Raw genomic sequence first — 12857 nt, 5'->3', positions numbered from 1 at the left:
TTAAGCTGCTGCAGTTGGTACATTGCTTGTGTATGTGCATACTTGTCTTCTTGCATTGGTGCTGCATGCATTCACCAAGAGTGCTTGTAATGATGCACAGTGCAATGCAACATGGGTAGGTATTCCAATGTGCAAACTGCCACCATCCAGCACACTGTCTTTTGGCAATGCATGGCAGGGCCGAAACTAGGCATGCAGGGTCAATTTCTCACTATGCAACTGTCTCCATCCCATAATGTCATCTGCATCCCATAATTTTTGTTCCTTTTTTCAAAATTCTATCAACCTGTATGGCTGTCCTTGCTATCTGCCATCTTTGACAGAAGCAAGAAGTCTGCATGGTTCTGTACTATTATCATAAGTGTTGCAAGTACAGGGTGCATGATCCTCCAGTATTTGCAGAGCCACATGAATAACTGAATCAGCGGGGAATGTGACTGTTGCTTGGAAGTCAGATTGCTGTGGGACATAGCAAAAATCAATTCAAGGTTATTGGAGGCATTTTGCAGAGCAGCTGCAGATGCAGTGCTGCTTCTGGGCCCAAGAAACAAGTACTGACTGGTGGGATTGCACCATAATGCAGGTGTGGGATGATGAGCAGTGGCTGCAGGATGCGCAAGGCCACATTCCTGGATCTGTGTGCTGACCTTGCACCAGCCCTCCAGTGCGGGTACACCAACGTGAGAGCTGCACTAATAGCGAAGAAGTGAGTGGCAATCATACTGTGGAAATGTCCTCTGACCACTAGCATGCTGACCTTGCAAAATAATTTTGGAGTTGGAAAATCCACAGTGGTGGAACATTGTCATACAAGTGTGCAGGGCCATTAATCTCCTCCTGCTATGCAGGATCGTGATTCTGGGCAATGTGCAGGACATAATGGATGGATTTGCAGCAATGTGGTTCCCAAACTGTGGTGGAGCAATGGATGCACACACATCTTTGCACCAGACCTCCTTGCCACAGAGTACATCAACAGAAAGAGCTACTTTTCTATGGTTATGCAAGCATTGGTGGCTCACCCAGGATGGTTCACTGACATCAACGTTGGCTGGTCAGGGAAGGTGCATGCCACTTCCATCTTTAAGAACACAGGACTGTTTAGAAAGTTGTAATCAGGGACTTCTCTCCCCCACCCCCCAGCTGGTTGATTGTCATTAGTAATGTTGAAATGCCAATAGTAATCCTGGGGGTCCCAGCCTACTGCTTACTCCCTGGCTCATGAAGCTATACACCAGCCACCTCGACAGCACCAACGAAAGATTCAACTACTGGTCCAGCAGGTGCAGAATGTGCTTTTGGTAGATTGAAGGGGAACTAGCTCTGTTTACTCAGCAGATTGGAGCTCAGTGAGAAAAAATATTGCAATGGTTATAGCTGCCTGCTGTATCCTGCATAATATCTGTGAAGCAAAGCCACTGGGATAGGGGGCAGAGGTGGAATGGCTGTCTGCTGAGTTTGAACAGCCAGACGCAAGGGCTATTTATTAGAAGAGCTCAACATGGAGGTGTACAGCTCAGGGAGACTTTGAAGGAGCACTTTAAGGAGCCACAGTAATCTGTTGTGGTGTCCTGTGCTCTATCTGGCCCTGATGTTTTGGGGCCTGTTAGGAATTGTGGGGTGCTTGGTACACATGTATGAGTATAACACTCTCAATGCACCTATTAATTTTTCAGTGCTTGGTGTACAGTTATGATTATTACACTGTTTGTCACTCATCCTATGAGTTGCATCACAGTGTACAACAAGTGGGTGCTTTCAGAACTGCTAGACAGTCTGCAATACCTGTTGTGAACTAATAAAGATGAATTATGTTTCAAAGAATAGAATTTTATTCAGTAACAAAATCAGTGAAAAGAAAAATCTGTGCAATTTAAAAGCGAAAACATTAAGACATAAGAATGGCCCTACTGGGTCAGACCAAGGGTCCATCTAACCCAGTATCCTATCTTCTGACAGTGGCCAGTGCCAGGTGACCCAGAGGGAATGAACAGAACAGGTAATCATCAAGTGATCCATCCCCTGTCGCTCATTCCCAGCTTCTGGCAAATAGAGACTAGGGACACCATTCCTGCCCATCCTGGCTAGTAGCCATTGATGGACCTATTCTCCATGAATTTATCTAGTTCTTTTTTGAACCCTGTTATGTATGGTCTTGGCCTTCCCAACATCCTCTGGCAAGGAGTTCCACAGGTTGACTGTGCGTTGTGTGAAAAAATACTTCATTTTATTCATTTTAAACCTGCTGCCTATAAATTTCATTTGGTGACCCCTAGTTCTTGTGTTTTGAGAAGTAGTAAACAACACTTCCTTATCTACTTTCTCAACACCAGTCATAATTTTATAGACCTCAATCATATCTCCCCTTAGCCGTCTCTTTTCCAAGCTGAAAAGCCCCAGTCTTATTAATCTCTCCTCATACGGAAGCCGTTCCATACCCCTAATAATTTGTGTTGCCCTTTTCTGACCCTTTTCCAATTCTAATATATCTTTTTTGAGATGGGGCGACCACATCTGCACACAGTATTTAAGATGTGGGCATACCATGGATTTATATAGAGGCAACTTGATATTTTCTGTCCTATTATCTATCCCTTTCTTAATTATTTCCAGTGGTCTGTTCGCTTTTTTGACTGCCGCTGACCATTGAGTGGATATTTTCAGAGAACTATCCACAATGACTCCAAGATCTCTTTCTTGAATGGTAACAGCTAATTTAGACTCCATCATTTTATACGTATAGTTGGGATTATGCTTTCCAATGTGCATTACTTTGCATTTGTCAACATTAAATTTCATCTGCAGATTTGTTGCCCACCCAGTTTTGAGAGATCCTTTTGTAGCTCTTTGCAGTCTGCCTGGGTCTTAACCATCTTTAGAAATTTTGTATCATCTGCAAATTTTGCCACCTCACTGTTTACCCCTCTTTCCAGATCATTTATGAATATGTTGAATAGGACTGGTCCTAGAACAGATCTCTGGGGGACACCACTATTTACCTCTCTCCATTCTCAAAACTGACCGTTTATACCTACCCTTTGTTTCTTATCTTTTAACCAGTTACCAATCCACGAGAGCCCCTTCCCTTTTATCCCGTGGCAGCTTACTTTGTGTAAGAGCCTTTGGTGAGGGACCTTGTCAAAGGCTTTCTGAAAATCTAAGTACACTATATCCACTGGATCCCCTTGGTCCATATTCTTGTTGACCCCCCTCAAAGAATTTTAGTAGATTGGTGAGGCATGATTTCCCTTTACTAAAACCATGTTGAGTCTTCCTCAACAAATTATGTTCATCTATTAAAAGCTTGATATATTTACAGAACAGAATTTATCAAGAAAAGAACATTTGTATCCATTTTAGCTACACCTACAGCTACTGTGGCTTTCACAGGTCAGTGTATGTGAAAATGTGGTTGTCCTTAACGTCCCCTGGGGTAGAGTAAGATAGGGATGCAGCCACTGTTGCCACATAGAATTTTGGGTGGGGAGGGAGGATGTAGTGTCATGGAGTTCTTCATGAATTGCAAAGGGAAGTGAGCCCAGGTTGTTGAACCTGTAGGTCTACAAGAGTCTGCAGCATTTGTACTTGCTGCCAGAGAAGCCCCATTATGTCCTGATGTATCTCCCTCTCCTTCTCCTCTTCACTCTTTCCTTTTCCAGACTATTTGCAATGTTTATTCTTCAGGTCCTGTGCTCACAGTCTGATGCAGCACTAGCTTGAAGGACCTCATTGAACACATCATCCCGAATCCTCTTCTTTTTGCTCCTTATCTGGCTCTGGCATTCCATTGGTATGGAAGGGGAGAGCCTGAAGGCCACAATGGCAGCAGCTACAGATAAAACTACAGAGGTACCATTGTCAGTATAGTCCTATCGTAAAGCAAAACTTAAGATTCAGAACTCCCTTCCCTTGCATCCGTAAAGTTTTAAACAAGACATGCTTATTGACCCTTCTGCTCCAGAGTGCTTGTGCACAGTGCCACTCACAGCACCAGCCACAGTGAGTATGGCCTTCCTGAGCTGAAGGAAATGAGGAGGGAATTGCCTGGTTTCATGAAACTATGAGTACAGGGCAATGGCGTTAAATACAGGCACCATTTTCCACAGGCAGTGGTGATTTTAGCTAATATCTCACTCCTGAGGGTAACAAAAGTAGAAAGAGCATAGCTGTTGCTGGAATCCCAAAGCCACCCAGGTTCATAGGCTGCTAGCCTGTATACTTCAATAGTGCCTGCTGAAGTTATCGCTGATGGCAGGGGTAAGTGTCCTACCAGAGGAAGAAATAAGTCTGCCATCCCTAGGAACCTTTGGGAGAGGAATGCAGCCATGGAAGTTTCATTGAGATCTCTCAGGAAGATTCAAGAGACATCCCTCTGTACATAAACAAACTGCCCCTCATGCCCTGAACCCCTGCCTAACTCTACAGGGGAATGAAAAGCAGATAACAACTCCACCTCTCTTTGTTGTACCACTACTTAGAATCATAGATTATTAGGGTTGGAAGGGACCTCAGGAGATCATCTAGTCCAACCCCCTGCTCAAAGCAGGATCAACCCCCAACTAAATCCCCAAATGGCCCCCTCAAGGATTGAACTCACAACCCTGGGTTTAGCAGGCCAATGCTCAAACCACTGAGCTATCCCTCCCCCACTTTTGTCTAGTACAAGCAAATTAATACAGAGTTGATAGTGTCCTGGTAAGTTGGGGGTGCCATCACTGTAATGGGAGATAAGTTTACACATTTACCTGAGGTTCCTTCCCTGCATCAGGCTTGTCCGTGTTCAACTGCTAGAACTGACTAGATTGTGGTCAAGTCTCAAACAGGTCCTGGTTCATGGCATAGCTGGCTCCCCTGGTCACATGTCCCCCATCTTCCTCCTTCACCTCGCTGTTCACCTCGCCTGTGACTCGGGCTCCGTGGAGGTATCCACAGTGGTGTGTCAGGTGGTGGTGGTGGTGGCCTCTCCACCAACCATGGTGTGCAGCTTTTTGTAGAAGTGGCAGGTCTGTGACTGAGTGCCAGATCAACTGTTAGCTTCCCTGGTTTTCTGGTATGCTTGCCTCAGTTCCTTTGCTTCCATGTGTCACTGCTGCTGGTCCCTGTCATATGCTATCTCCTGCATCTCCCATGCAATCTGCTTGTAGAGTTTCACATTTCTACGGTTGGTTCATAGCTGTGTTTGCCCAGCCTGTTCTCCCCACAGGCCCAGGAGATCCAATATCTCCTGTCTACTCCAAGCTGGAGCATGTCTGGAGTGTGCAGTTGTGCACAACAGTGGAGAGTTGCTATGTGTGATTACCCAGCCGGGGAATCAGGAAAAGGTATTTCAAAAATTTGAGGGGCTTTAAGGGGGTGGGGGGGAAGGGGCATTCCAGTCTCTGTGACCCCTGGGCAGTGGAGTTCATAATTGAAACCACAGCAGTCAATGTCAGGTATTGTGGGACAGGTGCTGGAGGACTGTTAAAGTTGCCATAGGTAGTGCAGTGTCTACACTTGCCCTGTGTTGACCTCAGCACAAAGACCATGGCTTACTGCTGCTTGGGTGGGTGATGTTACTATGTCAGCATAACTGGACACTTACATTGATGGGAGCCAAATTTAAGTGTAGATACATGCAGAACTAGGTCAATGCAAGGTGGCTTACATTGACTTAACTTTGTAGGGTAGGCTAGGTCCCAGTGGTTGGATGCTCAAGTTAGACAAATCCTGACTAGCGATAAGGTGCAAATTAAGGTGAATGTAATTAACCATTGGAACAATTTTTCTAGGGACATGGTACATTCTTCAACACTTGAAGTCTTTAAATCAAGGCTGGAATCTTTCTAAAAGACATTCCATAGCTCAAACTAAAGTTAGGAGCTGATGCAGCAATTCCTAGGTGAAATTCTATGGCTTGTGATGATTCTCAGGGTATCAAGGACTGTGAGTTACCTTGTTATCCCCTGCTTCTATCAAGAAGTAGACTGGCCCATTTTAGTTCTCTAACGCCACCAGCCTGTTAGCCACTCATGCACTCTCAGATGGGCTATGCCAGCCCTGTCTTTGCCTTGCAGGTTAGCAAACAGTGCGCCTTAGTCCCCAGCTCCTTTGAAGCGTTCTCCCATGATGTCCAGCCCAACACCACCTACTCCCAGAAATCCCAGTCCCCAGTTATACCAGCTTTAATGACCCGCTCCTGTATAACACACAGCACTTACGAGCACTAATAAAAGAAAAGAAGGTTTATTTAAGAGAGAATAGAGATTCAACTAGAAACAAGAGTGAGTGATGGAAATAAACGGTTACAATACAAAACAAAAACTAGGGCCTACACTTCTAAGTAGTTACCTTTCTTGTCCTATCAACTGGATTTTCCTCCCAAGTTCAGCCTGTTGCAGAGCTGTCTGGCTTCACAGAAACCAAGGCCCAAACTTTCATGAAACACCCCTGCTCCACTAGATGTCTCCTCAATGAATGGGTACAGAGTGCCTCTTCCCACTCTGTGATATACTGAAACATTCTTTGCGCTTTATTACTAGACAAGGCAATCCCCTGTCTGTTGTAATGGTCCTTTTTTACCTCCAAGTGGTTTCATATGTTTGCTGTTGTTTTTGATGGTTTTCCATTGATTGTTCTGGGGTGGGGCAAAGAGAGACAACTGAGCCTTGTGTTACATCACTAGCTATCCAGGTAGGGGTGGCAACTCCCTCCTTTGTGAATAGGCCTTCACCAGGGAGTCGAACTGGAACCAGAAAACCAGTTCAAACTGATATTTTTACTTGAGCCAGAACCAAACCTGAACCATAATTTTGTCTTACCTACTGAATCTGAACTGGAACTGAACTGAAAAAGAAATTGGGTTACTGGTTAAAATAAAGGATCAGCATTTTATAAGCTCAATATTATTTTTTTTTTAAAGACTGATCTTGTATAACAAGACAGCAACATAACAAATAATGAAGGATTGCTACCAGAAAGGCCTGTCCCAGTATAATAAGACTAGGAGGAGGCCAGCCCACAACAGTATGGAGGGAGAGGGGCAGCTTAGGAGCTGCCTGAACACCACATGAGGCAGCAGGGGCCCCAGAGATGGATGAACCATCTCTGAGACTCTCCACTGGGGAGAGAGGAGATGGAATGTTCCATGGTCCCAGAAGTTAGTAACTTTTAAAGCGTAAGGGAAACCCTTCTCCCCTTTAGACAGGCCTCCTCCCACCCACCTCTAACTCCTCCCTCTAGTTGCCCCACATGAGACACGGCCCATGCGCCAAATTCAAATTTCACTGCAGAGCTTCAATAGGACAGAGCGAGTAGTAGAAGTTGTTTTAATTTGCTCAAATTGTTCATAAAAATAACTGTGTTTATTTGACAACACAAAAACACTAGGAAAACTCAAGTAAAATTAAAAATAAATAAATAATCAAACATAAAAATAGGTTTAATTTTAAGTTTGTTCTCTTTTTTTGAATGTATTTCCACCAAGATTGAAATTTGTTTTGAATCCTTCTGACCCTGTAACTAAACTGTGTTGGGTTTTTTGGGTGCCTCGAACCAGAACCAAACCCAAACATACTGAATGCAACTGAATCCAAACCTGAACTGAACCAAATAAGTCAGACTCCCAGGCTGTCACCGAGTAATATCATTCTGTGGTGACTCCTTTTAGCATTAAGACAATAAGGGCATACACTTCAATATAGTTCAATTTTTCCTTAAATATAAGCTGTACACATCACGCCATAGTTACGAACATCAGTAAGTTGCAAGCTGTCAATAGTGACCTTACATGTTACCCTTTATGGATAAATACCCTGTAAGCAATGTATTTGAGATAGAGAGTTTGTCATGTCTGAGACAAACTCATAGGCATAGGTAGTCTGGCCTATAGGGGTCACAACTGGGTTGAGGTCTGCCCACCAGAGACAGTAGTCACCACGCAGGAGTTTGGAGGAATCACAAGAACCAGAGCAAGAGTCTGGGTCAGGCTGGGATTGGACATCGGAAAGCAGAGGTAATACCAAGCTAGAATCAGGAGGCAGGAATCAGGGTCATAGTCAGGCTGAACTCAGAGACTGGGCATCAGAAGATCAAGCAAAGTCTGGCATGGCAGCAGGCCAAAGTCTGTGTGGTTGCCCAGACAACTTTCTAGGAGAACCTCTGGGAATAAATAGGGCACTGGGCCAATCAAAGGGCCACAGGATACCATCACTCTGAATCTCTTGGGCGGTACTTCCTGTGGCATTTGCTCTTCATAGTGCTCCCTGGCTATGTCTTTGTATGGCCTGCTAGTGGTACTGTGGGAATAGAATCTGTCCCAGGCTCTGAGACCTGGGTTCTAGTCCCTGGGTTGTTACAAAGGGTCCCTTTGCGTCATACTTGTGTTTTGCAAATGCCAATCAGATTTGATGATGATAATGGTGCCTTTCTGGCTTTAAAATCTATTAAGTGCCAGAGGCATCTGGGTGAGGCATTTGGTGTGTGCATTTGTACTGCAGTGCCTGCAAGTGTATTCACACCTCACTGCCTGACATGTCCCCAGGATTAATAATGGCATTGCCAATATTCTGCATAGGTTTCAGGTCATTTGATTCCAGGATTTAGCACTGAAGACCAGCAGCAATACCTTGAGAATTATGGAACCTTGGGTTACTTTATGGCTGTCAGACTAGTGGAAAACTCCATTTCCTCCTGGATGTTCAAAATTTACAAAATACTATTATCAGAGTTCATGGATTTCAGAGTTTGCCGGGTCCTACCCTGCCCATGGCCTATTCCAGAACTGCATGTAATCCAGTTCATGGTAGTTCAATTGTGTATCAGTTAGCAGGGATTAGTAAACTTCTCTGATCTTTGCACTGGGTTTTTAGTTTGCAGATTACTAGAAGGTTGGTCACATTTTAGTGTTCCTACTGTAGGTTGAAGAAACGAGTAACTGTCCTGATTTTAAGGGATTTAGTCTGTCTATTCCCTAAGATTTGCGTTAGTGGCATTGAAGCAGTGCTATTTAAGGCAAACTTCCTCATGGGTTTCTACAATAGGGGAGTTAGTTTCTGGTTCAAAGAAGAATGAGGCGGACAGGGCATTATGTTTCGAAGACTTACAGGGAACTCAAATTGTGCTGAATGAGCGTGGTGAAGAGGGTATTTCCCCTGAGAAGGCATTAAAGGCATTCATTTCAATTTGGTCTTTGGGCTCAGAGCAATTGTTCATCCACAGGGATGGGAATTTGTTAACCAGGTTTCAGTTCAAAGCACCATTGAAGAAAGGGGTCAAGTTTCTTGGCTATCTCCGAAGGTTTTTAACTCTCATTCATTAAGGCCTGGTCTACCCTACAGATTTAGGTTGATGCAAGGCAGTTTATGTCGACCTAACTATGTAAGTGTCTACACTAAAATTTTGCTTCTGATGACATAACTGCCCTGCTGCTCCAACTTAATAACTCCACTTCCACAAGAGACGTAGAGTCAATGTTGATGTAGTTAGGTCGACGCAGTGTCTGCATACACACTGCATTGCTTACGTTGACTGTTACTGGCTTTCAGAAGCCATCCTACAATGCCCCACACTGACACTACAATCGGTACAATTGCTCCTGATGAGGACGGGCACCCCCAACACAAGGAGCAAAGCATAGACACTCACCAGCAATGTAATTACTGTGGAGGCTCTCTGCCGATGTAAGTTAGGTCAACTTAATTTTCATCATGCGTCTGACGAAGTGGGTATTCACCCACGAAAGCTTATGCTCCAATACGTCTAAGAGTCTATAACAGGGGTCGGCAACGTTTGGCACGTGGCTCGCCAGGGTAAGCACCCTGGCGGGCCGGGCCAGTTTTATTTATCTGCTGACGCGGCAGGTTCGGCCGATCGCGGCCCCCACTGGCCGCGGTTCGCCATCCCGGGCCAATGGGGGCGGCGAGAAGCCGCGGCCAGCACATCGCTCGCCCGCGCCACTTCCCGCCACCCCATAGGCACGGGACGGCGAACCGCGGCCAGTGCGGGCCGCGATTGGCCGAACCTGCCGCGTCAGCAGGTAAATAAAACTGGCCCGGCCCGCCAGGGTGCTTACCCTGGCGAGCCGCGTGCCAAACGTTGCCGACCCCTGGTCTATAAGGTGCCACAGGACTCTTTGTCGCTTTTTACAGATCCAGACTAACACAGTTACCCCTCTGATACTTAATTTTGTAGTGTAGACATGCACTTAGAATAGGGGCAGCCACGTTAGCTGCAATGTTGGAAAGGAAGCAAATACAATCTATTGGGTGTTGGCAATCAGTGTTTCAGTTCTTACATTCAGCCTCCACAAGGGAATAATGAGTTCAGTTTGGGCTGTCTTTGTTAAGGATGTTGCTGTTTGTTCATCTTTAGGATGGAATGGAGGGGACCCACTGCTGGATGTTGGGCTATCCAGGCACAGTGTCGTGCACTGGCCCTGCAGAAGGACATCTGGCAAGTGTGGAGGCTCCCACTTAGGTTTGCCCAATTTGGTGTCTGCCTGAGGGGGCAAGGAAAGAGCAGCATGTTGTGGGACCAGCTAATGCCCTTCCTCTGCTCTTCGTTCCCAGCAGATGATCATTATTCGGGGGAGAATGATTTAGGCATAGCAAAATGAGTTAATCTGATAATTGGAATAAAGAGGGATATTGTCCACATGAGGGCTTCTTTCCCTGCAGAGGTCTTGGCCTGGGTAATAGATACTTTTGAGGCGGGTTAGGCAAGGAACTGCCAGATATGGATACTTCCAGGTGCTTAAGGTTTACCTTGCACAAATGTTGCCAACGGGTGGCTTTTTTCAGATACAGTGAAGAAAAAGTCACTTGTACATGATTCCAGAGATCAAACCCTAGTGTCAGCAGCATGTACCCTTAGCCTGTTCCTTTGTGGATGCATCCAAACTAGGAAAAAACACTATTTTCATGCCACTTTACTTACTATATGGTAAATATGTGGTGTAATCCTAATGTTGACAAGCAGTTTGTAGTTTTCATATGAGTTAGCAGGTCAAGGTAAATCCTAGGCTCCTGGCCTTGACTTGCTAACAGGTGGTAAAATTACACACTGCCTTGTCTTCAGGAGGATTTTATCACATGTTATTTGCCACTTATTAATTTACATGTGGTATGATAACACTTTTTTCCATGAGTCAAGATGGGGCATGAGGGTATCTGTCGCTTTTTTAAGTAGGCCAGACTTCCTGTTGCTTCAATCACTCTTCTGGTGGCAAGGTATTCACATATTTCTCAATCCTTTTTTTTCTGGAGGTCTCCTGTTAGCTATGTACTCCCTACCTCCAACCCAGTTTTAACAACTTCCACGGAATGTGAGCTATTCATCACATGCAGTGGTATGAGATTTGGGATGGGAGTGAGGGAGAAAGGAGAATTAAGAGCAGGAAAATCTGTACCAGATGTCAGAACCCTCATAGAAGAAGGTTTTTACACCAATGGCAAGACTGGGTGAGTAGACAGAGAGGCGAAAAAACAGCAAACCAAGAGTAAAGAGTGACAAGGTCCATGATGTAGGCTAAAAGAAGTTGATGTAGAATTTCACAAGCAGTGTGAGAATTCTTATTTGCATGCTTGCTTCAGCATGTGCTTGCCATGAAAACACAGGAATTAAGAAACTGATGCATTGGATCAGACTACAGGTCCATCTTATCCAGTATCCCATCTCCAAATGTGGCCACTACAGAAGCCTCTGAGTAGGGTGTAAAACCTCCATGGGTTAGGAATAACTTGCTCATAAGGGCAATCTATTTCTAACCCTTTTCAGTTAGTGGTTGCCTTATGCTCTGAAACACAAAAGTTTTTATATCTCTTATAAAACATTTGTTGTGGAAATGGAAATTTCTGCTTAGAGAAGTCTTATGCTTTTGCTCATGAGCTGGAGTTTGCATCTCTCACAGTGAAAGTCTCTCTTCAAGCAGAAATAGCCACATTTCTACCTGGATCCTGTTTATGGATAGTCATACAAATAAACATTTTTTGCAGATGCACAATTCTGAAGTGAAGAATTGGTAGTTTTACACAGATCTATCCATTCTGCCTCACAACTCCTGCCTTTCTATCTGGAAGTGCTATGCTATTTCAAAGTAAGTATGATAGAACAGTAGAATATTTTAGAGATCCAATAATTACTGAAAAAGGCAAAATGCAGAACACAACTTGGGGTTTTGGATAAGAATATAAGTATGGCTATAATTTATATTAATGGAAAACAGTACATGTACATAATCACAATTTGCATATTCAATTAAGGAACCCTTATTTATGCAGTGTGTCTTCCATGTGAGAGATAAGGTGGGTGAGATAATATCTTTTATTGGACCAACTTGTGTTGGTCAGAGAGACAAGCTTTCAAGCCTAGACAGACCTGAAGAAGATCTCTGTATAAACTCGAAAGCTTGTCTCTGTCACCAACAGAAGTTGGTCCAGTAAAAGATAGTACCTCACCCACTTTGTCTCCCTAATATGCTGGCACCGACATGGTTACAACAACACTGCATACAACAAAAAATTAGTCTATTTTATCTGTACCATAGTACTTGAGCATCTCTCAGAATAAAAGGGTATGAGAGGGTTAAAGTTAAATAATTTACACAAAATTATTAACTGGGACTATACCTTAAAGTCTAAATTCCCCAACTGTCTTAGGTAATTTTTTAAAAAGAATGTGCTGTCCTTTCTATAAATGAAATCAGCTTGGAAATAACCTACTGCTTCTCTGGATATAAGAAGTTAGCATGAGTCTCAATAGTAGTATTAATCAGATTTTTCACTTCTGTTTTGTACACGCTATAGTACAGACAAAGTGAAAATGAAACTATTTTTGGCTTGAAATTTCACAGTTCAACGTTACATGGCTGGCAGAAATTCAAA

The sequence above is a fragment of the Emys orbicularis genome, chromosome 1 (genome assembly GCF_028017835.1).
Source record: "Emys orbicularis isolate rEmyOrb1 chromosome 1, rEmyOrb1.hap1, whole genome shotgun sequence".
Classification (NCBI taxonomy): domain Eukaryota; kingdom Metazoa; phylum Chordata; order Testudines; family Emydidae; genus Emys; species Emys orbicularis.
The sequence above is the reverse complement of the archived record's forward strand: the minus strand, read 5'-3'. Positions refer to the sequence as shown.